Source organism: Lolium perenne, chromosome 5 (assembly GCF_019359855.2).
Source record: "Lolium perenne isolate Kyuss_39 chromosome 5, Kyuss_2.0, whole genome shotgun sequence".
Lineage (NCBI taxonomy): Eukaryota > Viridiplantae > Streptophyta > Magnoliopsida > Poales > Poaceae > Lolium > Lolium perenne.
The window spans coordinates 228,820,187-228,843,758 of record NC_067248.2 but is presented as its reverse complement, the minus strand read 5'-3'; the positions used below and the strand labels follow the sequence as shown (position 1 = coordinate 228,843,758).

General features: G+C 42.5%; 1 long non-coding RNA gene across 1 annotated transcript; it reads right to left on the bottom strand.

The window, feature by feature from the left end:
* Positions 1–3,583: 3,583 nt before the first annotated feature.
* Positions 3,584–7,287, bottom strand: LOC127302171 (uncharacterized). The gene is made up of 6 exons (XR_007852694.2): positions 6,976–7,287; positions 6,790–6,886; positions 6,548–6,702; positions 5,588–5,663; positions 5,310–5,422; positions 3,584–3,892 (listed from the first exon to the last, which is right to left on the bottom strand). It is a non-coding gene; the product is annotated as an uncharacterized lncRNA (long non-coding RNA).
* Between the last annotated feature and the right edge of the window lie 16,285 nt (positions 7,288–23,572).

The following is a 23,572-nucleotide window of genomic DNA, read 5'->3' as shown; positions in this document are numbered from 1 at the left end:
TCAAAATGAAGAATATGGGGACTTAAATCATGAATTCATGAGATCAAGGTAATGATGGAAAAGGATATAAATTGCTCTACAAATGAGAGGTCAATAGGGAGTGAGTTGAAAGTATCAATTGGTCATCCATTTGATCCAGAATTGGAGGATGGGGGATACAATGTGGTGGATCAGAGATGTGCATAAGATGTGCAAGAGTTGCCATTTGAAAAAGAGTTTAATTGAAAGGTATGGGACACACCTCAATTGTCTAGAGACAATTGGGAAAGAACCCAAGTGGAAATGGAATTTGAAAAGGTTGAGAGAAAACTAGTTGGAACATAGGAGTTCAAAATATTCTACTTGCTTTCTCAAGTTAGGTAGAGTTTTTCTCAAATGTAAAATAATCAAGAGGGAAACAAGAAATGGTATAGGTACCATAAACAAGCTTTTTATTAAAACAAAGCAAAATAGAAATAATGTTTTATAAATCAATACTTGGTAGAAATGGGATGAAAAACAAAACCCATTTCAGTTCCTTGTTTTCTTTGAAGAGAAATCTTGGAAAGTTTTAATAAAACTAGAAGTAGTTTTGTGATCAAAACTAGAGAAGGAAAACTGTAGGATTTTTGAGGAGGGAAACTAATTTAGGGAGGAGTGTTCTCAAGGGTAGATGGTGGCTACAAAAGGTATCCATCATTCCCACTCTTGGTTTTGTGAAGATTAAACTTGAATAAAAACAAGAGGTAAAAGTGAAGGAAGTGATCTAGAGTTGAATCATTGGATAGGGTATAAGATCAAGTTGAATATATGTGATGCAAGGGTAGAATGAGACATGCAGGATGTGGAAATTGCAGAGGGAGATGCACAGATGAGATCCATGCATTGAGATCACCAAGTTGTGAATTAAGGATGATTGAGCTATCATGTACCCCAAAGAGAAAAATCAAGATGGCACACCCATGTTGTCATCAGGAGAGAGGTTTGATGTAGTAAGAAGGAAAACAATTCTTCCTAAGCCACACATGTGTTTTATTTGGTGAGTTGCTTGTTTAACCACTAGGGGTGTCGTTCTATGAGGTAGCTCAAGACAAAAATCAACAAGCAAATCAAGACAATTCATCTACCAACAGATCAAGGCAATTCATCATAGCAAACAGATCAAGGCAATTCACCTTAATTAGTCTATAGAAAAAGTTTTTGTTCCCCCTGATTTTTGAAATAAGGACAACTAATCAAGGTTGAAAAAGTTGGGGTGTTACAGATCTTCCACCCTTAAAATAATCTCGTCCCGAGATTACTGAGTGTAGAACTAGAGGGGTTATAAAGTTTAACCAAAGTCAGACTCCATTCTTCTGTAGACGTGCCGTTGTAGAGAAAGGCGTTTGCTTCATCTTCTGGGAGACATGTTGGATTTCGGCCGATGGCGAGCTTCATGAAGAGGTTGACTACTCCATGCAGGTGTTGGATCTGTAGCTTCTTCACGATCCTGGCGGAGGTTCAAGACTGGGGGAGGGTTAGTGCACCCAACGGTGCTTGAGCAGGGCTGAAAACCTTTTTAGAGTTAGCTTGATTTTAGTGGAAGATGAAGTCTTCCACCCTTAAGATTTTTCATCGGGTTCTCGGAAAAACTCAGAGCTTCTGCCTTGTAGTTACGTGCGGGGCTTCGGAAGAAGTCATCGGTCTTCCTTGTTCAGGTGAAGAATCTTCGGGCGACGTGCGAGACCACCACTTCAAGAGGCACTCACGGTGTTAACTGAACCATATGGGACCCGCGGCGAGTTAGAAAGTTGAAGAAACGCCTGGTTGGTACCCATATGAAGCGACAACGAGGGTCGTCGAAGACAATCTTCAGCTTGAGGGTCAGTGCTGATGTCCGTAACCACTCAGAAGTTAGCGGGTAAACTACGCCTAAAGTCTTGAGTCTTGGAGTATCTTCAGAAGCTTCATTTGATGAGGACCAGATGAACCATGTGGTGTAGCTCGGCTTTGACGCTATTGTTCTCTCAGCTTGTTAGACGGTGTGTTCGAGGGTAGTTTTAAAAAGATATCCTCGCGGTTAGCGCGAGTATACTCCAAGGTTAGACTAAGTTAGCATGTCTTCTCGTAGAGGTGCAGTCACTCTTGAAGGTAGGGCTTCTTCTTTCTTGGCGTAGTGGAGATGCTCCAGCTGATCTTGAAGGAAGTCAGCGTAGATAGGGGTCGGGTTAGTTTTCTTGACGGTTGAAAAACAACTTCCAACGGGTTTAGAGTTAGAGTCTTTCGTTAGTCTACCCAATTGAACTAATAGTTAGCAATACATCGGCGAGGCAAACCTTAATCCTATCATTGCATGTGACACCCATACAACCATAACCAGAGACACAATACCACTAACAGAGGCTACTGGTATTTTTCCTAGATGCACAGTAACAAGACAAGATCAACACAATTGGAATCATTCAAAAATATTTATTTTTCAATTTTTGAGACTCAAAATACTAACCAGAAACAGTGATCAAGTTTTATTTATTAAAAATCGCACAAAAATCCTAAAAATACAAGGTCAGTGGCGTCTGAAAGATAATTTCATACTGGTTCTAGTGCAATTGGAATCACATCAATCGGAGCTACCAAACTATTTTTATTACCAAAACAGTACACTGGCAGATTTCCATTTTTAATTTCTGTTTCACAAATTTCAAACAATTAAAAAGGGCGGAAACGTCTAAATAGCAAGACATACAAGCACACAGCAAACAGATACAAACATTCAAGGCAGCACACTAGGGAACCACAAGCAATCATCACACCAGACATGGTACTCTAAGTACCCAGAAATTCCTAATGCGCGGGGTAGCTCAATCAAAGTGATTGAGTTTGTCCTATCCATCCTATAGGTTTGGGGCTGGTCGCATATGTTGGCGTCTTCATAACATTAGCATCAGTTTCAACTTGGATCCTTGTAGCAGTTGGTGGTGAAGGGGCCGGGTGTTGAGTCATTGATGATGAGGCGGAGGAGAAAACTGTGTAGAACTTCTAGTCTCGACATCCCGGAAATATGAGGTCTTCGAAGAGGTAGCTATTGAGGTGCTCCCGAAGGCGGCAACTTCTGGTGGCTGGCCTAAAAAGTACTAGTCAAGAACTGAGGACTTGATCCCAGATGACTGCAAAAAGTGCAAGTCCATGGAGGAACAAGGTCAGCTCATCGACAGACTTTGGTGACAACCAAAGATGTGATGTTATCATCCCTACATGAGCACGGCTAAGTCGGCATCAAATCTTCAATAGCTGCTGTTGGAGATATGTGAGACTTCATAAAAGGTTGATCCATCTTCGAGTTCGAGTCTCCGGTCTGGGTTGGGGACATCATCCAATATGTAGGTTTGAATTGGATGAGACAATAGAGTAAGAATTTTCAAACCCTTTTATAAAGCGGAGAGATAAGAATTTAGAAGCTTTGAAGAAATAAGAGGAGTAGAAGCTATGCTTCCTACTAAAGAAATAATTTGTTTCGTAAATAGTTTTTCCCAATTACTTGTCTCCTAACTATCGTCCATGCTAACTAAGGTCTCCTACAGTCAGGATAGCTCTGATACCAGCTCTGTGGGGACCCCGAACTAGCTGTCCGAAATTCCCTGTTATGTATACAGTTCACGATCCCATGATCAGTGCGCCGTGAACACATAACCGAACTGATATCAAATTACACCATCCAATTACAAAGCGGAATAAGAAAATTACAACATGGTCACATGACCGATAATTACATAATAGCCTCGAAGGGCCTAACTAAACATCAGAGTAGCATCATCACTTCAGCAGCGCAGTACCCAAGTCATCTGCCATAACCCTACGAGCAAGCGGCGGGAAGACGTTCCTAGCTCGCATAGACGTCGCCAACTCCTTCTTCATCTGTCGAACTCCTTCAAGTCTGGCCAAGTAAATAGCCAGGGACAAAGCCGTGAGTACATTTGGAATTGTACTCGCAAACCATTTACAAGGTAACATATCAAGGAGAACAAGGTACCGAGGACTAACTAGGAGATCAAGAGGGAATGACCACTTATATAACAAGAATATGTTATGTAGAAGAGAAGAAGTGTTTTAGTGGAGTTAGCATCTCAACTTCATGGGTGAAGGAGATGAGAGAATATATCTAAGACATCACTACTTGACTCAATTTAGGAAGATCTTTCACGACATAAACACTTAGGAAGGGTAGACCCAATTTTTATCAATTCCTTTCCGACCACCTCATTGTGGTCATCAACCATTTTTCCAGTACTCCAAGTACTCCAACACAAAACCCGTTTCTTTCCTTTGTCAAACATTTTCTCAAACAAAACACATCAGGCTAAGCAACAGCCAATCCAACCGTCCATGACCGCGGACACGGCTATTCGAATAGATTTAACTCTGCAGAGTTTGCACACTTTCCCCACAAGATCTGATAAATCCGCCACGGATCATCCCGGGCCATCATACGAAAGTATGTGGGTATCGGATAACCAGTCGAAGCCTTTCGCCCATTCTAATTAGCAAGAGGTCCTACCCTATGGAGTATGTACCTCCCCGGCACCGTGGCAGCTCACCTCCTTTTGAGCGTGGCTCCACCGCCAAGCCAGGAGACCCATAGTGTCTTCCGGACGGGTCAGCCCCGAAGGCCTCCCGTTATACTATTGTCCCAACCTCGACAATCCGGACTCGGGGGTATCCGTACCCTTGTATAGTTATGCGGTGCCTCATGCTAAAGAGAACGAACATCAAGCTAAGCCCCGTGCCCATGTTGGAGTAATGTGGTTGCGCTAGTTTGTTGTCATGGGTGAGTACTTAGGCGCCAAAGTTTTCGTAATATCCCAACCACTTTCTCATACCCATCATTTTTACCAAATCCTTTCCTTTCTCAAATTCTCACTTGGGCATAACATTATACCCAAGGTTTTAACAAAAACTTTTACAACAAGGTTAAACCTTGAGGGTTTTCCCAACCTAAAGTTTATGTGTGACTAAGATGTATAATAGCATAATGATTGCCATCATAACATGAAGGGGTGTCAAGGTCATCCATACTCCAATTGAGCATGAATGGAGATGATCAAAAAGTAGAGCAATTTTAATGATATAATCCCAAGTGTTTACTAGAATTAGGGTGTCAAAAGGTGGGGAATGTGATTCACATACTTAGAGTAAGTACGCAAAATATCGAGAGGGGACATTACACACTTGGTGGCAAGTATGTAAAAGAATCAAATTAAGCAAACCCAAGGAGACGCAAGAAATCAAGAGACCAAGGATAGAAAGATCTCAACCAAGAACATGGATATAAAGAGCCAAAGTAAATGGCTTGCCTTGGCTTATTTGTCCCTGTACTTCTTCAACTCTATCAATATAAGAATCCCAACAATATAAATAAAATCCTTGTCCAATTCCACTTCTTCTTCTTCTCCGGAATTGTTCGCATCTAGCGCCGGAAAATATAAAAGGAACACAATCAATCACATTGCATCAACAAGACAACATTCAACAATCAACAACTAACCATGCAGCCAAGGTATAACATACTAAGGACTTATAGATACCACAAACAACTTCAAGAGTTTTAATTTAGAAAACCCCATTTATTTACCTAGTAGAGGTATGAGTGCATCACAACTTAGCAATTGCCTCTCTCGGTTATCACCATGGTATAAACCAAACATCCCCTGGTAGATAACATCATAAAGAGGACAAGAGCATTAGTTTGGCATCAAACACATTCACGAGACATTTTCAAACATTTTGGGAAAAGTAGAAAACAGTTTTCCTAACTTAGTTGGCTCACACAACACAACATCCAAAATAGGAAGCAAACCATATTCCACATCATTTGAAAACTTAAGCAAAACAATAGGGCTAATGTTAAGTTGCAGAGGTTTTGTTTTGCAAGCATAAAACAAAGGTTGTCCATTCCTAATAAAGAGAGTTGGTCAATGGTTTTAAATAGACCAACAAGTTTTGGTCCAACAATGCATGTCACACATATACCTTACTAACAGTAACGAATATGCATGAACAGAGACTAATAATATTTTTCGTAGATGGCCAGTACTAATACAAGACTAACCCAGTTGGAATCACCCAAAAATATTAAACCTACCATTTTAGGAATTTCTTTGAATCTGACTGTACAGAAAACAAGATCTGTAAGCCATAAATCGTAGAAAAATCCTAAAAATATGAGACCACTGGCATTTGAAAGATATTTAAACATATATGCACACACAATTGGATTTGGGTTCAAATTGTTTCTGAAACTCTCACAAATGGATTGACAAGCTTACTGCATGTCTATACCATTTGCTTTACCTCTGGAGTTACAGAACAGGTAAGGGTTTGAAACTTGTTTGAGAAGATTAAGAAAACATTCAGTAGTCCTACAGAACTGGAATCACTCAATTTGGTTCAAATATGGATTTTTGGTGATTTAAAAGCTAACAGTCATGTCTGCAGAACACACAGAACAAGTTTAATTCACCACAAATCGTACATCAATCACAAAAATATGAGGTCAGCTGCATCGGAAAGGTATTGAAAAGCTGGTTCTTACCCAATTTGTTTCATTCAAAAATTCGTTCCCAACCTCCTGGTTTAATTCGACAAAGTCAGATCTGATCAGATCTTGACCTGTGAACCATTTCCGTTTCAGGAGGTCAATCGAAGTGAAACCACCGCCAAAATGAAGGTATTGAAGAGGGCTTTCACCTACAGTTGAGTTTGCTCAAAAAAGTTTCGTAAAACGGAACAAATCTAACAAACAGTGAATCTGCATGTTTACAGAACTTTATTTACCACGGACAATCCGTAAAGAATTTGAGGATGAGACCAACGCCAAGTTGTAGATCTTTTCCGTATCTATCTGCGGAACTTTGAATCACTCGATTTGGATCTGCACACGAGATTTGGTGGATTTTACAAGTTCGTACCAGAATCTGAAACAGCAAGATAGCAGAAATTACTGCAAGGATTTGGACGAACTTTGCTCAAGAACTTCAGATCTGAGGATAGCTCAAGCTTCTCCATGCTTGGACCAACATGCACCTGCATCAAGATCCAATCTTAGCAATGGAGGAAGAGGAAGAGGAGAGAAAACCATCTAGGGTTGGGGAGAAGAAGGAGAGGGAGGCTCTCATGGTGAGGAGGAGCTTGAGGGAGGAGGGAGCTTCATCTTGGAGTGCCTTCCATGGCCATGGCCGGCCATGGGAGCAAGGGGCAGCAGCATTTTCGTGGGGGAGAGGTAGAGGAGAGTGTGAGGGTGTGGAGTGTGAGAAAAATGACCAAAGGAGGAGGGAGTGGCCGGCCAAGGGCCAATTTATAGAGGGAGAGGGGTGGCTGCCTCCTTATTTGATTGGCCAAGGTGGGTGGCTGCCCATTTAGTGATTGGGGTAGTTGGGAGGCAAGGCTTGGAAGAGAAGGAAATGAGGAGGGAGGGCTGGCCGAATTTTCTTGCCATGGCCGGCTCCTTCTTGACAACCACAAGTGAACAAACAAAGTGCAATGCCACTTCATGAATGTCGACCAAGGTTGAGTATTTGAGGGGTTAGCTAAAAATGGTTTGATGATGTATTAAAATTTGGGAGAGAGGTGATAATAAACATTGGTGGCAATGTTGGAGAATAAAGTACTTTGAGCAATTTATCAAATTGGCCAAGAGATGATGGTGGTGATGGTGGTTGAGACAATGGTAGAGCAAGATTAAGAGAGATGGTGAGTGAAGTAACCATATACTCAAAATGAAGAATATGGGGACTTAAATCATGAATTCATGAGATCAAGGTAATGATGGAAAAGGATATAAATTGCTCTACAAATGAGAGGTCAATAGGGAGTGAGTTGAAAGTATCAATTGGTCATCCATTTGATCCAGAATTGGAGGATGGGGGATACAATGTGGTGGATCAGAGATGTGCATAAGATGTGCAAGAGTTGCCATTTGAAAAAGAGTTTAATTGAAAGGTATGGGACACACCTCAATTGTCTAGAGACAATTGGGAAAGAACCCAAGTGGAAATGGAATTTGAAAAGGTTGAGAGAAAACTAGTTGGAACATAGGAGTTCAAAATATTCTACTTGCTTTCTCAAGTTAGGTAGAGTTTTTCTCAAATGTAAAATAATCAAGAGGGAAACAAGAAATGGTATAGGTACCATAAACAAGCTTTTTATTAAAACAAAGCAAAATAGAAATAATGTTTTATAAATCAATACTTGGTAGAAATGGGATGAAAAACAAAACCCATTTCAGTTCCTTGTTTTCTTTGAAGAGAAATCTTGGAAAGTTTTAATAAAACTAGAAGTAGTTTTGTGATCAAAACTAGAGAAGGAAAACTGTAGGATTTTTGAGGAGGGAAACTAATTTAGGGAGGAGTGTTCTCAAGGGTAGATGGTGGCTACAAAAGGTATCCATCATTCCCACTCTTGGTTTTGTGAAGATTAAACTTGAATAAAAACAAGAGGTAAAAGTGAAGGAAGTGATCTAGAGTTGAATCATTGGATAGGGTATAAGATCAAGTTGAATATATGTGATGCAAGGGTAGAATGAGACATGCAGGATGTGGAAATTGCAGAGGGAGATGCACAGATGAGATCCATGCATTGAGATCACCAAGTTGTGAATTAAGGATGATTGAGCTATCATGTACCCCAAAGAGAAAAATCAAGATGGCACACCCATGTTGTCATCAGGAGAGAGGTTTGATGTAGTAAGAAGGAAAACAATTCTTCCTAAGCCACACATGTGTTTTATTTGGTGAGTTGCTTGTTTAACCACTAGGGGTGTCGTTCTATGAGGTAGCTCAAGACAAAAATCAACAAGCAAATCAAGACAATTCATCTACCAACAGATCAAGGCAATTCATCATAGCAAACAGATCAAGGCAATTCACCTTAATTAGTCTATAGAAAAAGTTTTTGTTCCCCCTGATTTTTGAAATAAGGACAACTAATCAAGGTTGAAAAAGTTGGGGTGTTACATTAAGGCTGTGGTTAGATTTATTCTTAATTACTTTCTTGTAGTTGCGGATGCTTGCAAGGGGTATAATCACAAGTATGTATTAGTCCTAGGAAGGGCGGTACATTAGCATAGGTTCACCCACACAACACTTATCATAACAATGAAGATTATTTAGCCATATGTAGCGAAAGCACTAGACTAAAATCCCGTGTGTCCTCGAGAACGTTTGGTCATTATAAGTAAACAAACCGGCTTGTCCTTTGTGCTAAAAAGGATTGGGCCACTCGCTGCAATTGTTACTCTTGCACTTTACTTACTCGTACTTTATTCAACTGTTACATCAAAACCCCACAGATACTTGTCTCTGTGAGCATTTACAGTGAATCCTTCATCGAAACTGCTTGTCAACACCTTCTGCTCCTCGTTGGGATCGACATTCTTACTTATCGAAAATACTACGATACACCCCCTATACTTGTGGGTCATCAGCTTCCAAGTGAGGCAACTTGCAAAAGGCACCTTCATCTCTCAAGAAAAGTATGTGAGGGACATGCTCAAGAAATTCAACATGACCAATGCAAGTCCAATGAAGACACCCATGCCCATAAAGGGACAACTTGGCTCATGTGACGGTGAGAAGGATGTGGACATAAAGGTATACCGCTCCATGATAGGATCCTTGCTCTACCTTTGTGCCTCTAGGCCGAATATCATGCTAAGTGTAGGGATGTGTGCTCGTTTTCAATCCGCTCCCAAGGAGAGCCATTTAATGGCGGTCAAACGGATTCTAAGATATCTTGTTCTCACTCCTACTCTCGGGCTATGGTATCCAAAGGGGTCAACCTTTGAACTCATTGGCTATTCGGATTCCGATTGGGCCGGTGATAAGGTTGACCGGAAGTCTACCTCCGGGGCTTGCCAATTTATTGGCCGGTCATTGGTGAGTTGGTCATCCAAGAAACAAAACTCCACCGCCTTATCCACCGCCGAAGCCGAATACATATCCGCGGCATCTTGTTGCACTCAATTGTTATGGATGAAGCAAACCTTGAAATACTATGGTGTGTCTCTTGGTACGGTGCCTCTTCTTTGTGACAATGAAAGTGCAATAAAGATCGCCAACAACCCGGTTCAACATTGTCGCACCAAACATATTGACATTCGCCATCACTTCCTACGTGATCATGTTGCCAATAAGTATATTGATCTCACTCATGTGGGAACAACCTACCAATTGGCGGATATTTTCACTAAGCCTTTGGATGAAGCCCGCTTTGTTAACTTGAGAGGAGAACTTGGTATTCTTGATCCTAAAAACTTGGATTGATTAACTTATTGCACTATATTCTTGCATTTATCTTGCTATCTAGCTTAGAGGCATAGCACATATGGGGATAGTCATCCTACCATGTCTTGGTACGATGCATACATATGTGTGCAACATAAATAGACCCAATGTCATTATATGGACCCAAGCATGTCTCTTCGAGGTCTTGACACGCGTACATCACGCGACCGTTGGGAACCCCAAGTGGAAGGTGTGATGCGTACAGCAGTAAGTTTCCCTCAGTTAGAAACCAAGGTTTATCGAACCAGTAGGAGTCAAGAAACACGTTGAAGGTTGATGGCGGCGAGATGTAGTGCGGCGCAACACCAGGGATTCCGGCGCCAACGTGGAACCTGCACAGCACAAACCAAGTACTTTGCCCCAACGAAACAGTGAGGTTGTCAATCTCACCGGCTTGCTGTAACAAAGGATTAGATGTATAGTGTGGATGATGATTGTTTGCAGAGAACAGTAGAACAAGTATTGCAGTAGATTGTATTTCAGATGTAAAGAATTGGACCGGGGTCCACAGTTCACTAGCGGTGTCTCTCCCATAAGATAAATAGCATGTTGGGTGAACAAATTACAGTTGGGAAATTGACAAATAAAGAGGGCATGACCATGCACATACATATTATGATGAGTATAGTGAGATTTAATTGGGCATTACGACAAAGTACATAGACCGCTATCCAGCATGCATCTATGCCTAAAAAGTCCACCTTCAGGTTATCATCCGAACCCCCTCCAGTATTAAGTTGCTAACAACAGACAATTGCATTAAGTATTGCGCGTAATGTAATCAATAACTACATCCTCGGACATAGCATCAATGTTTTATCCCTAGTGGCAACAGCACATCCATAACCTTAGGGGTTCTTGTCACTCCCCCAGATTCACGGAGACATGAACCCACTATCGAGCATAAATACTCCCTCTTGGAGTTACTAGCATCAACTTGGCCAGAGCCTCTACTAATAACGGAGAGCATGCAAGATCATAAACAACACATAGATATAAATTGATAATCAACATAACATGGTATTCTCTATTCATCGGATCCCAACAAACACAACATATAGCATTACAGATAGATGATCTTGATCATGTTCGGCAGCTCACAAGATCCGACAATTAAGCACAATGAGGAGAAGACAACCATCTAGCTACCGATATGGACCCATAGTCCAGGGGTGAACTACTCACTCATCACTCCGGAGGCGACCATGGCGGTGTAGAGTCCTCCGGGAGATGAATCCCCTCTCAGCAGGTGCCGGAGGCGATCTCCTGAATCCCCCGAGATGGGATTGGCGGCGGCGGCGTCTCTGGAAGGTTTTCCGTATCGTGGCTCTCGGTACTGGGGGTTTCGCGACGAAGGCTATTTGTAGGCGGAAGGGCATGTCAAGGGGCGTCACGAGAGGCCCAGGAGACAGGTCGGCGCGGCCAGGGCTTGGGCCGCGCCGCCCTACCTCCTGGCCACCTCGTGGCCCCACTTCGTTGACTCTTCGGTCTTCTGGAAGCTTTGTGTGAAAATAGGCCCCTGGGCGTTGATTTCGTCCAATTCCGAGAATATTTCCTTACTAGGATTTCTGAAACCAAAAACAATGACAGCAAAGCGGCTCTTCGGCATCTTGTTAATAGGTTAGTTCCAGAAAATGCATAAATATGACATAAAGTATGCATAAAACATGTAGATATCATCAATAATGTGGCATGGAACATAAGAAATTATCGATACGTCGGAGACGTATCAGCATCCCCAAGCTTAGTTTCTGCTCGTCCCGAGCAGGTAAACGATAACAAAGATAATTTCTGGAGTGACATGCCATCATAACCTTGATCATACTATTGTAAGCATATGTAATGAATGCAGCGATCAACACAATGTAAATGACATGAGGAAACAACTGAATCATATAGCAAAGACTTTTCATGAATAGTACTTCCAGACAAGCATCAATAAGTCTTGCATAAGAGTTAACTCATAAAGCAATAATTCAAAGTAGAGGTATTGAAGCAACACAAAGGAAGATGAAGTTTCAGCGGTTGCTTTCAACTTATAACATGTATATCTCATGGATAGTTGTCAATGCAAAGTAATATAACAAGTGCAATATGCAAGTATGTAGGAATCAATGCATAGTTCACACAAGTGTTTGCTTCTTGAGGTGGAGAGAAATAGGTGAACTGACTCAACATAAAAGTAAAAAGAATGGTCCTTCAAAGAGGAAAGCATCGATTGCTATATTTGTGCTAGAGCTTTGATTTTGAAAACAAGAAATAATTTTGTCAACGGTAGTAATAAAGCATATGTGTTATGTAAATTATATCTTACAAGTTGCAAGCCTCATGCATAGTATACTAATAGTGCCCGCACCTTGTCCTAATTAGCTTGGATTACCGGGATTATCACAATGCACATGTTTTAACCAAGTGTCACAAAGGGGTACCTCTATGCCGCCTGTACAAAGGTCTAAGGAGAAAGCTCGCATTGGATTTCTCGCTATTGATTATTCTCAACTTAGACATCCATACCGGGACAACATAGACAACAGATAATGGACTCCTCTTTAACGCATAAGCAATTAGCAACAATTAATTTTCTCATATGAGATTAAGGATATTTGTCCAAAACTGAAACTTCCACCATGGATCATGGCTTTAGTTAGCGGCCCAATGTTCGTCTCTAACAATATGCATGCTCTAACCATTAGGTGGTAAATCGCCCTTACTTCAGACAAGATGAACATGCATAGCAACTCACATGATATTCAACAAAGAGTAGTTGATGGCGTCCCCAGGAACATGGTTATCGCACAACAAGCAACTTAATAAGAGATAAAGTGCATAAGTACATATTCAATACCACAATAGTTTTTAGGCTATTTGTCCAATGAGCTATATATTGCAAAGATGAATAATAGAAATTTAAAGGTAGCACTCAAGCAATTTACTTTGGAATGGCGGAGAAATACCATGTAGTAGGTAGGTATGATGGACACAAATGGCATAGTGGTTGGCTCAAGTATTTGGATGCATGAGAAGTATTCCCTCTCGATACAAGGTTTAGGCTAGCAAGGCTATTTGAAACAAACACAAGGATGAAGCGGTGCAGAAAAACTCACATAAAAGACATATTGTAAACATTATAAGACTCTACACCGTCTTCCTTGTTGTTCAAACTCAATACTAGAAATTATCTAGACTTTAGAGAGACCAAATATGCAAACCAAATTTTAGCATGCTCTATGTATTTCTTCATTAATAGGTGCAAAGTATATGATGCAAGAGCTTACTCATGAGCACAACAATTGCGAAGTATCACATTATCCAAGACATTATAGCAAATTACTACATGTATCATTTTCCAATTCCAACCATATAACAATTTAACGAAGAAGAAACTTCGCCATGAATATTATGAGTAAAGCCTAAGGACATATTTGTCCATATGCAACAGCGGAGCGTGTCTCTCTCCCACACAATGAATTCTAGGATCCATTTTATTCAAACAAAACAAAAACAAAAACAAATCGACGCTCCAAGCAAAGCACATAAGATGTGACGGAATAAAAATATAGTTTCAGGGGAGGAACCTGATAATGTTGTCGATGAAGAAGGGGATGCCTTGGGCATCCCCAAGCTTAGACGCTTGAGTCTTCTTGATATATGCAGGAGTGAACCACCGGTGCATCCCCAAGTTTAGAGCTTTCACTCTCCTTGATCATGTTGTATCATCTCCCTCTCTTGATCCTTGAAAACTTCCTCCACACCAAACTCAAAACAACTCATTAGAGAGTTAGTGCACAATCAAAATATACATGTTCAGAGGTGACATAATCATTCTTAACACTTCTGGACATTGCACAAAGCTATTGAAAGTCAATGGAATCAAAATATCCATTGAGCATGGCAAAACAGGCAATGCGAAATAAAAGGCAGAATCTGTCAAAACAGAACAGTTCGTAAAGACGAATTTTATTGAGGCATCAGACTTGCTCAAATGAAAATTCTCAAATTGGATGAAAGTTGCGTACATATCTGAGGATCACTCACGTAAATTGGCATAATTTTCTGAGTTACCTACAGAGAATTTTTCCCAGATTCGTGACAGCAAAGAAATCTGTTTCTGCGCAGTAATCCAAATCTAGTATGAACCTTACTATCAACGACTTTACTTGGCACAACAAAACACAAAACTAAGATAAGGAGAGGTTGCTACAGTAGTAAACAACTTCCAAGACTCAAATATAAAACAAAATACTGTAGTAAAAACATGGGTTGTCTCCCATAAGCGCTTTTCTTTAACGCCTTTCAGCTAGGCGCAAAAAGTGTGTATCAAGTATTATCAAGAGACGAAGTGTCAACATCATAATTTGTTCTAATAATAGAATCAAAAGGTAACTTCATTCTATTTCTAGGGAAGTGTTCCATACCTTTCTTGAGAGGAAATTGATATTTAATATTACCTTCCTTCATATCAATGATAGCACCAACAGTTCGAAGAAAAGGTATTCCCAATATAATGGGACAAGATGCATTGCATTCAATATCCAAGACAACAAAATCAACGGGGACAAGGTTATTGTTAACGGTAATGCGAACATTATCAACTCTCCCCAAAGGTTTCTTTATAGAGTTATCAGCAAGATTAACATCCAAATAACAATTTTTCAATGGTGGCAAGTTAAGCATATTATAAATTTTCTTAGGCATAACAGAAATACTTGCACCAAGATCACATAAAGCATTACAATCAAAGTCATTGACCTTCATCTTAATGATGGGCTCCCAACCATCCTCTAGCTTCCTAGGAATAGAAGCTTCGCGTTCTAGTTTCTCTTCTCTAGCTTTTATGAGAGCATTTGTAATATGTTTTGTGAAAGCCAAATTTATAGCACTGGCATTAGGACTCTTAGCAAGTTTTTGTAAGAACTTTATAACTTCAGAGATGTGGCAATCATCAAAATTCAAACCATTATAATCTAAAGCAATGGGATCATCATCCCCAATGTTGGAAAAAAATTCAGCAGTTTTATCACAGGCAGTTTCAGCAGTTTTAGCAGTTTCAGGCAGTTTTTCGCGCTTTGCATTAGAAGTGGAAACATTGCTAACACCAATTATTTTACCATTATTAGTAGGAGGTGCAGCAACATGCGTAGCATTAGCATTGCTAGTGGTGGTAATAGTCCAAACTTTAGCTATATTATCTTCTTTTTCATTTTCTTCTCTTTCCCACCTAGCACGCAATTCGGCCATCAATCTTATATTCTCATTAATCCTAACTTGGATGGCATTTGCTGTAGTAACAATTCTATTATTATGATTCTCATGAGGCATAACTTTCGATTTCAAAATATCAACATCAGCAGCAAGACTATCGACTTTAGAAGCAAGTATATCAATTTTCCCAAGCTTTTCTTCAACAGATTTGTTAAAAGCAGTTTGTGTACTAATAAATTCTTTAAGCATGGCTTCAAGTCCAGGGGGTGAATTCCTATTATTGTTGTAAGAATTCCCATAAGAATTACCATAGCCGTTGCCATTATTATAAGGATATGGCCTATAGTTGTTACTAGAATTGTTCCGGTAAGCATTGTTGTTGAAATTATTATTTTTAATGTAGTTGACATCAACATGTTCTTCTTGAGCAACCAATGAAGCTAACGGAATATTATTAGGATCAATATTAGTCCTATTATTCACAAGCATAGACATAATAGCATCAATCTTATCACTCAAGGAAGAGGTTTCTTCGACAGAATTTACCTTCTTACCTTGTGGAGCTCTTTCCGTGTGCCATTCAGAGTAATTAATCATCATATTATCAAGAAGCTTTGTTGCCTCACCAAGAGTGATGGACATAAAGGTACCTCCTGCAGCTGAATCCAATAGGTTCCTCGAAGAAAAATTCAGTCCTGCATAAAAGGTTTGGATGATCATCCAAGTAGTCAGTGCACGGGTTGGGCAATTTTTAACCAAATATTTCATTCTTTCCCATGCTTGTGCAACATGCTCAGTATCCAATTGTTTAAAATTCATTATGCTACTCCTCAAAGATATAATTTTAGCAGGGGGATAATATCTACCAATAAAAGCATCCTTGCATTTAGTCCATGAATCAATACTATTCTTAGGCAGAGATAGCAACCAATCTTTAGCTCTTCCTCTTAATGAGAAAGGAAACAATTTTAATTTTATAATGTCACTATCTACATCTTTACACTTTTGCATTTCACAAAGTTCAACAAAATTATTAAGATGGGCAGTAGCATTATCAGAACTAACACCAGAAAATTGCTCTCGCATAACAAGATTCAGTAAAGCAGGTTTAATTTCAAAGAATTCTGCTGTAGTAGCAGGTGGAGCAATAGGTGTGCATAAGAAATCATTATTATTTGTGGTTGTGAAGTCACACAACTTAGTATTTTCAGGAGTACCCATTTTAGTAACAGTAAATAAAGCAAACTAGATAAAGTAAATGCAAGTAACTAATTTTTTTGTGTTTTGATTTAGTGCAGCAAACAAAGTAGTAAATAAAGTAAAGCAAGACAAAAACAAAGTAAAGAGATTGGGATATGGAGACTCCCCTTGCAGCGTGTCTTGATCTCCCCGGCAACGGCGCCAGAAATTTAGCTTGACACGCGTACAGCACGCGACCGTTGGGAACCCCAAGTGGAAGGTGTGATGCGTACAGCAGTAAGTTTCCCTCAGTTAGAAACCAAGGTTTATCGAACCAAAGAGGGAGTCAAGAAGCACGTTGAAGGTTGATGGCGGCGAGATGTAGTGCGGCGCAACACCAGGGATTCCGGCGCCAACGTGGAACCTGCACAACACAAACCAAGTACTTTGCCCCAACGAAACAGTGAGGTTGTCAATCTCACGGCTTGTCAACAAAGGATTAGATGTATAGTGTGGATGATGATTGTTTGCAGAGAACAGTAGAACAAGTATTGCAGTAGATTGTATTTCAGATGTAAAGAATTGGACCGGGGTCCACAGTTCACTAGCGGTGTCTCTCCCATAAGATAAATAACATGTTGGGTGAACAAATTACAGTTGGGAAATTGACAAATAAAGAGGGCATGACCATGCACATACATATTATGATGAGTATAGTGAGATTTAATTGGGCATTACGACAAAGTACATAGACCGCTATCCAGCATGCATCTATGCCTAAAAAGTCCACCTTCAGGTTATCATCCGAACCCCCTCCAGTATTAAGTTGCTAACAACAGACAATTGCATTAAGTATTGCGCGTAATGTAATCAATAACTACATCCTCGGACATAGCATCAATGTTTTATCCCTAGTGGCAACAAAGACATCCATAACCTTAGGGGTTCTTGTCACTCCCCCAGATTCACGGAGACATGAACCCACTATCGAGCATAAATACTCCCTCTTGGAGTTACTAGCATCAACTTGGCCAGAGCCTCTACTAATAACGGAGAGCATGCAAGATCATAAACAACACATAGATATAAATTGATAATCAACATAACATGGTATTCTCTATTCATCGGATCCCAACAAACACAACATATAGCATTACAGATAGATGATCTTGATCATGTTCGGCAGCTCACAAGATCCGACAATTAAGCACAATGAGGAGAAGACAACCATATAGCTACTGCTATGGACCCATAGTCCAGGGGTGAACTACTCACTCATCACTCCGGAGGCGACCATGGCGGTGTAGAGTCCTCCGGGAGATGAATCCCCTCTCCGGCAGGGTGCCGGAGGCGATCTCCTGAATCCCCCGAGATGGGATTGGCGGCGGCGTCTGGAAGGTTTTCCGTATCGTGGCTCTCGATGCGGGGGTTTCGCGACGAAGGCTATTTGTAGGCGGAAGGGCAGGTCAAGGGGCGTCACGAGGGGCCCAGGAGACAGGCCGGCGCGGCCAGGGCTTGGGCCGCGCCGCCCTACCTCCTGGCCACCTCGTGGCCCCACTTCGTTGACTCTTCGGTCTTCTGGAAGCTTCGTGTGAAAATAGGCCCCTGGGCGTTGATTTCGTCCAATTCCGAGAATATTTCCTTACTAGGATTTCTGAAACCAAAAATAGCAGAAAACAGCAACTGGCTCTTCGGCATCTTGTTAATAGGTTAGTTCCAGAAAATGCATAAATATGACATAAAGTATGCATAAAACATGTAGATATCATCAATAATGTGGCATGGAACATAAGAAATTATCGATACGTCGGAGACATATCAGGTCTCATGACATTTGCGCTTTCACATAGGGGGAGTAATCCCCCGCCCCTCATTGAGCCTTAATTATAACTTGATTTGACTATATAAGGCTAAATGATCTTATTGCAAAAACTATTCTAAAAATGTTTTATGGCTCTTGATATACTTCGAATCATACCCATTGTCGCTATTTATATCTTGTTTGGATTTAACTCCAATGGGTATGCCTAGAGAACTTTGTGTTTCCAACCCCATGTCTATGCTCATCTCATCATCATCTATCTATCTATATGTACATGTCATCATCTGAGCATTCATACACATTTACACAAAGAATAGGGGCAAAATGACACAACATTGGGCAAACTGACTTCGGCCGGTCACTGGCCCGGTCGGACCGGCCTTTGCGCCGGGCCGTCCGGCGTCTGGCCCGGTCGACCGGGCAACCAACCGGTCGTGCGGCTGGTTATGTATTGGAGGAGGATACCCCTTGGGGGTCTTCTTCCTCATTATCCCCCACCTCCAAAACTTCCATGGCCGCCGCCTCCCTCATCTCCACCACATCCTAGGCCCTTCCCACCACCAGTTTCTCCCCAAACTACACCCAACCCTAGATCGGGATCTCTCAAGCTTCTTCACCAAAGGATTTGTTCCTTCTCAAGCTCGTTTGGGAGATCTTGGGGATTTGGCCCTCAAGCCCTCTTCACGTGTTCTTCTTGCTCACTTGGGCAACAAGGACAATTTCTTCGGGTAAATCTTCCTTCCATTCCCTCTCCTTCTTGCTTTCCCTCTCCCATTGCCACATGTTGAGGAAAGTTGAGAAAAGTTAGGGTTAGGGTTAGGGTTTGTAAGTCCTCATGCCATCTAGAGTGTCTCACACCCCTATGCACATTGTTCACTCCCTTGGTATAGTCTATGTTCAAGTTTGTGAGTTTTTGCATGATTTTGTGGTCGAATTTCTGGGCAAACATCACAAGTCAGCAGCACCCGGTTCACAGCCCGGTCAACCGGCCTCTCAACCGGCCAGTCCGGCGTGCCGCCCGGTCAACCGGATTTACAACCGGCTCGTCCGGTCTGTTGTCCGGTCCGACCGGCCCGTGCGCCGGATCGCCCAGTTCTTCGCACAAACTCATCGAAACACTTGGATATATGCTATGTTTCTTTGGCCTCCCTATATACTGATGACATGTACACTTACCCCATTGCTCTCCTCGCCCTATTTTTGCTTATTCACAGGAGATTGGAGCGGTGAGGACCGTGACACCACTGCCAAGAGAGGGAGGCATGCAGGGCACCCACCACGACGTACTAGCGGTTGTGTGCCTACTGATGGTACCTCCTCTGGAAGAACCAAGTCGCTTCCCAACAGGAAGAGAGATAAGCATGCAGCACAAGAAGAAGATGAGATCTTGCCAACATATAATGTTGGCGATGTACAAGTTGGGGCATGGAGAAGAATTAGAGAGTCCAACCCCTATCGCTTTGCGGAACCCACTTACACAGGGGGAGATCACTTTTTCTGGACTAAGACACAGCAGAGGATGTGGGAAGAGTACTATGACACCCAAGATCACATGAAGAATGGTACTTTTGTTATGCCCAAGGCCATCAAGGATGTTCTTGCACTGCATGAAGCCACCAAGTTTCGCTTTGTGGTTGAGACCTTGAAGCGGATGGGGTTGTATGAGCTTATGTGCCTGATGCCCACTGATGAGTGCTACTGTCCAATCTTGGTGAGGCAGTTTCATCGCACAGTCTTTTTCCATGATGATGCAGCTCGGACTATGACTTGGATGACTGGCAAACAGAAATACACTTGCAACTATCTTGATTTCTGTGAAGCCCTGGGGTTTGGTGGAGGTCGTGCTCGTGGTTTCAAGATATACTCTCAGCAGAAGTTCACCAAGGGAGACATTGCCTTCTGCTATCCTTCGGATCCCACGGCTGGACCTCCCACTATTTCTGGCATGTACTACTCCTACCTGCTACTTGCCAAGCTCTTCCGTGAGACCCTCATCAGCAAGTCCGGCGATACAAGTGAATGCCGTGGCTATCATCTGAACTTGATGTACTACTGCCATCCCGAGTACCGGAAACTCATTGATGGGTGTGATTTCCTCTACTGTGAGCTGCGGCGATGTGTTCGCGAACGGATGACACCTAACTTTGCTCAATATGTTCAGCTGCTCATCAACAGGGTTGTGCCAGCACCTCTCAATACGCAAGGTGAAAGGGTTAGGATGGAAGCCTTCAGGGTTCCTATCCAAGGTGACAGACCAGATGTCCCTGAAATGATGCCCTCTGAGCGCTGGTCCAAGGAACGCCATGACCCTGCTAGCTCCAGCTACTCTAGCCGCCCACAGCATGGTGTCTCACGGTTCTTCTCTAGCTTATGGCAGATGTGCAAAAATACCAATGATGTTGCACACCAAAGTCTTGCCTTGAACCAAGAGACGAGGAGGCGCCAAAATGAGTTCATGTCTGCTAGGAATGCCCCTGTTCCTCCTCCTGGTCCTGAGTTGGAGCCCGTACATGCACCTAACTGGGAGATGCCTCTCCTCTCTGATCAGATGTTCCAGAACTTTGACCCCTCCTTGTACACCTTTGGCGGTCCTCCTCCTAGGCCTGCTCGTGTCCCTACTGATGATGATGCTGAAGAGGATGAAGGTGATACTGATGCGCGTGATGATGGCGAGAGCTCATACTCCGTTGGGCATCAGTTCTATTGATGGGTGCGCTAGCATCTCTCCTCTTTTCTTCGCCTTTTTTGTGTTCCGATGCTAAAGGGGGAGAAGAGAGTAGAGTCTAGGATTCACGGGTGTTGCTTTGGATGTCACAAGCCATGGGTGTTGCTTTATTTGATTCTTATATGGCTTCTGCTTCCTTGCTTTTATCGTTCCAAGAACCATTTGCTATTTTAAGTAATTCGTGTATGGACATGTACCTATATGCTTAAACTCTACTATATGTGCTACTCTATGTTAGGATGATTATGTGTGTTATGCTTATGTATCTTGATATGCACATCTCCATACCATGCTTGTTTCCTAAAGATATTGGGGGAGCTTCTCATGTTCCACAAAAGTTGCACTTTGCATTCAAACGCAAATTCTCCAAGTGCACACCTTATGGGGGAGCCGTCTCAATATCTTATATGGAATCAAGGTTTAAAGCTTATCATAATATCTTTATGTGACTCTAGCTCGGTTTGTCATCGTATACCAAAAAGGGGGAGATTGTAAGGGTATTTTACCCTTATCCATTATTTTGGTAACTATGACACCGTGCTAGTGTATTTGGTCTAATACATGTCTACAAGATGATTCCCAGGTATTAGCCAAAGAGGTTTAATGGTGTAACAATGGAACAAGATGGCAATGGGAGACCCCCCACTTCGAAGAAAAATCAACAAGGTTTTCCCGATTGCAGCCGGTCCCAGACCGGTCGAGACCGGCTCAGCACCGGACGGCCCGGCGGCAACCGGATCCAGCGCTTGTGCCATCCGGGCAGAATCCAGTAAAGGCTGGGCGATCACCCGGTCAGCGTCCGGTCGCCAGCCCGGTTTGGACCGGCCCATCCGGTCCACGACTCGGTTGGACCGGGTTCCAGACCGACCATCCCCGGCGCCCAACCGGAGTTTGCACTTGTGCCATCCGGGCATGATCCGGTAAGCTCAGAAGCTCGTCCGGTCAAGACCCGGTCCCAGCTCCGGTTGAAACCGGCCGTCCCGGTCACAGGCCCGGTCTGACCGGCCTGTGCGCCGGCGATCCGCGCCAAATCCGGTCGACCGGGTTCCTCGAGGAAATTGATGATGTGGCAAGTTGCAACGACCAGATTTCGAAGAACACTATAAATACCCCTTCTCCTACCTTGGAAGGGGTAGGCACTACATTACAAGCTGTTCTTGAGCTCTCTCTCTCTTACTCCATTACTAGAAACACCAAAAGCCTCCGATCTCCCTCCTCCTCCTCCTCCTCCACCCAAACTCAAATCCCTCCTGGGAATCACTAGAGGAGGACCCGATCTACTGTTCTACCAAGCCAAATCTTATTCCCCCTTGTATTCATCGAGAAGCTTGCTTCCTAGGGTTCCTTGGAAACCCTAGGTGGGCAAGAGGAGTCCGGAAGCATCCGGGCTGTGGATTTGCTCCGGGCAAGATTGTGAAGGTTTGGAGGCTACCTCAAAGTATACCACAAGTTGAGTGAGCTATTCCTTCGTGGGATAGGCTCCGGAGAATAGGGTGAGCCTTCGTGGCGTGGGGAATCCTTCGTGGGACCTCCACCCCTCCAAACGTGACGTACCTTCTTGCAAAGGAAGGGAACACGGGAATACATCCTCGTCTCTGCGTGCTATCGGTTATCTCTAACCGAACTCCTTACTTGTGATTTAACTGCCTGAGAGAGCCTTCGTGCTCGAGTTAGTTGTATCCTCATATAGGTTGCTTCACCTAGTTTGCATTAGGCTCACCTTTATATTCCGCAAAGCCTAATATTGCAAAGAAAGAATTAAAATCTGTAGAAACCTATTCACCCCCCTCTAGGTTTACCATCTCTATACTTTCAGTGGGGCCGAGCCGACCGGTTGCACCGAGCGTGGCGCCGGCCTGGACTTCTTCTCCCTCCTTCGTGCATGCCTCCCTCTCCTCCCTCGCGCGTTCATGGGATGTCTTCATATCCAGCTCCATGTCCAGCTGTTCCCCTCCTCCTCGTATGATGCTTCCTTTATCCTCGTACCTGATCATACACAAGTCAAAGGACTTAGGCAGTATAAAATTCTCATCAATCAAAGTATCATTTAAGAACAAGTTCACATGTTGCTTTAGTAGCTTCGCACAAGCTCTTGTCATAGGTCTAATCCTGACTTCATTGGACTTGAGCTTCACACAATATCATCTTCATCTTGCAATAACGGAGGTACTAGTTCGGTATGGATGTCCTCATCATCTTCCCCCACCTTCAAAAGGCGTCGACCTCGACGCTCCAAGGTCTTCTCCGTCATATGGTGTCAAATCAGCCACATTGAAAGAATTACTGACACCAAACTCATCAGTTGGAAGATCTATAGAGTAGGCATTATCATTGATCTTGGCAATCACA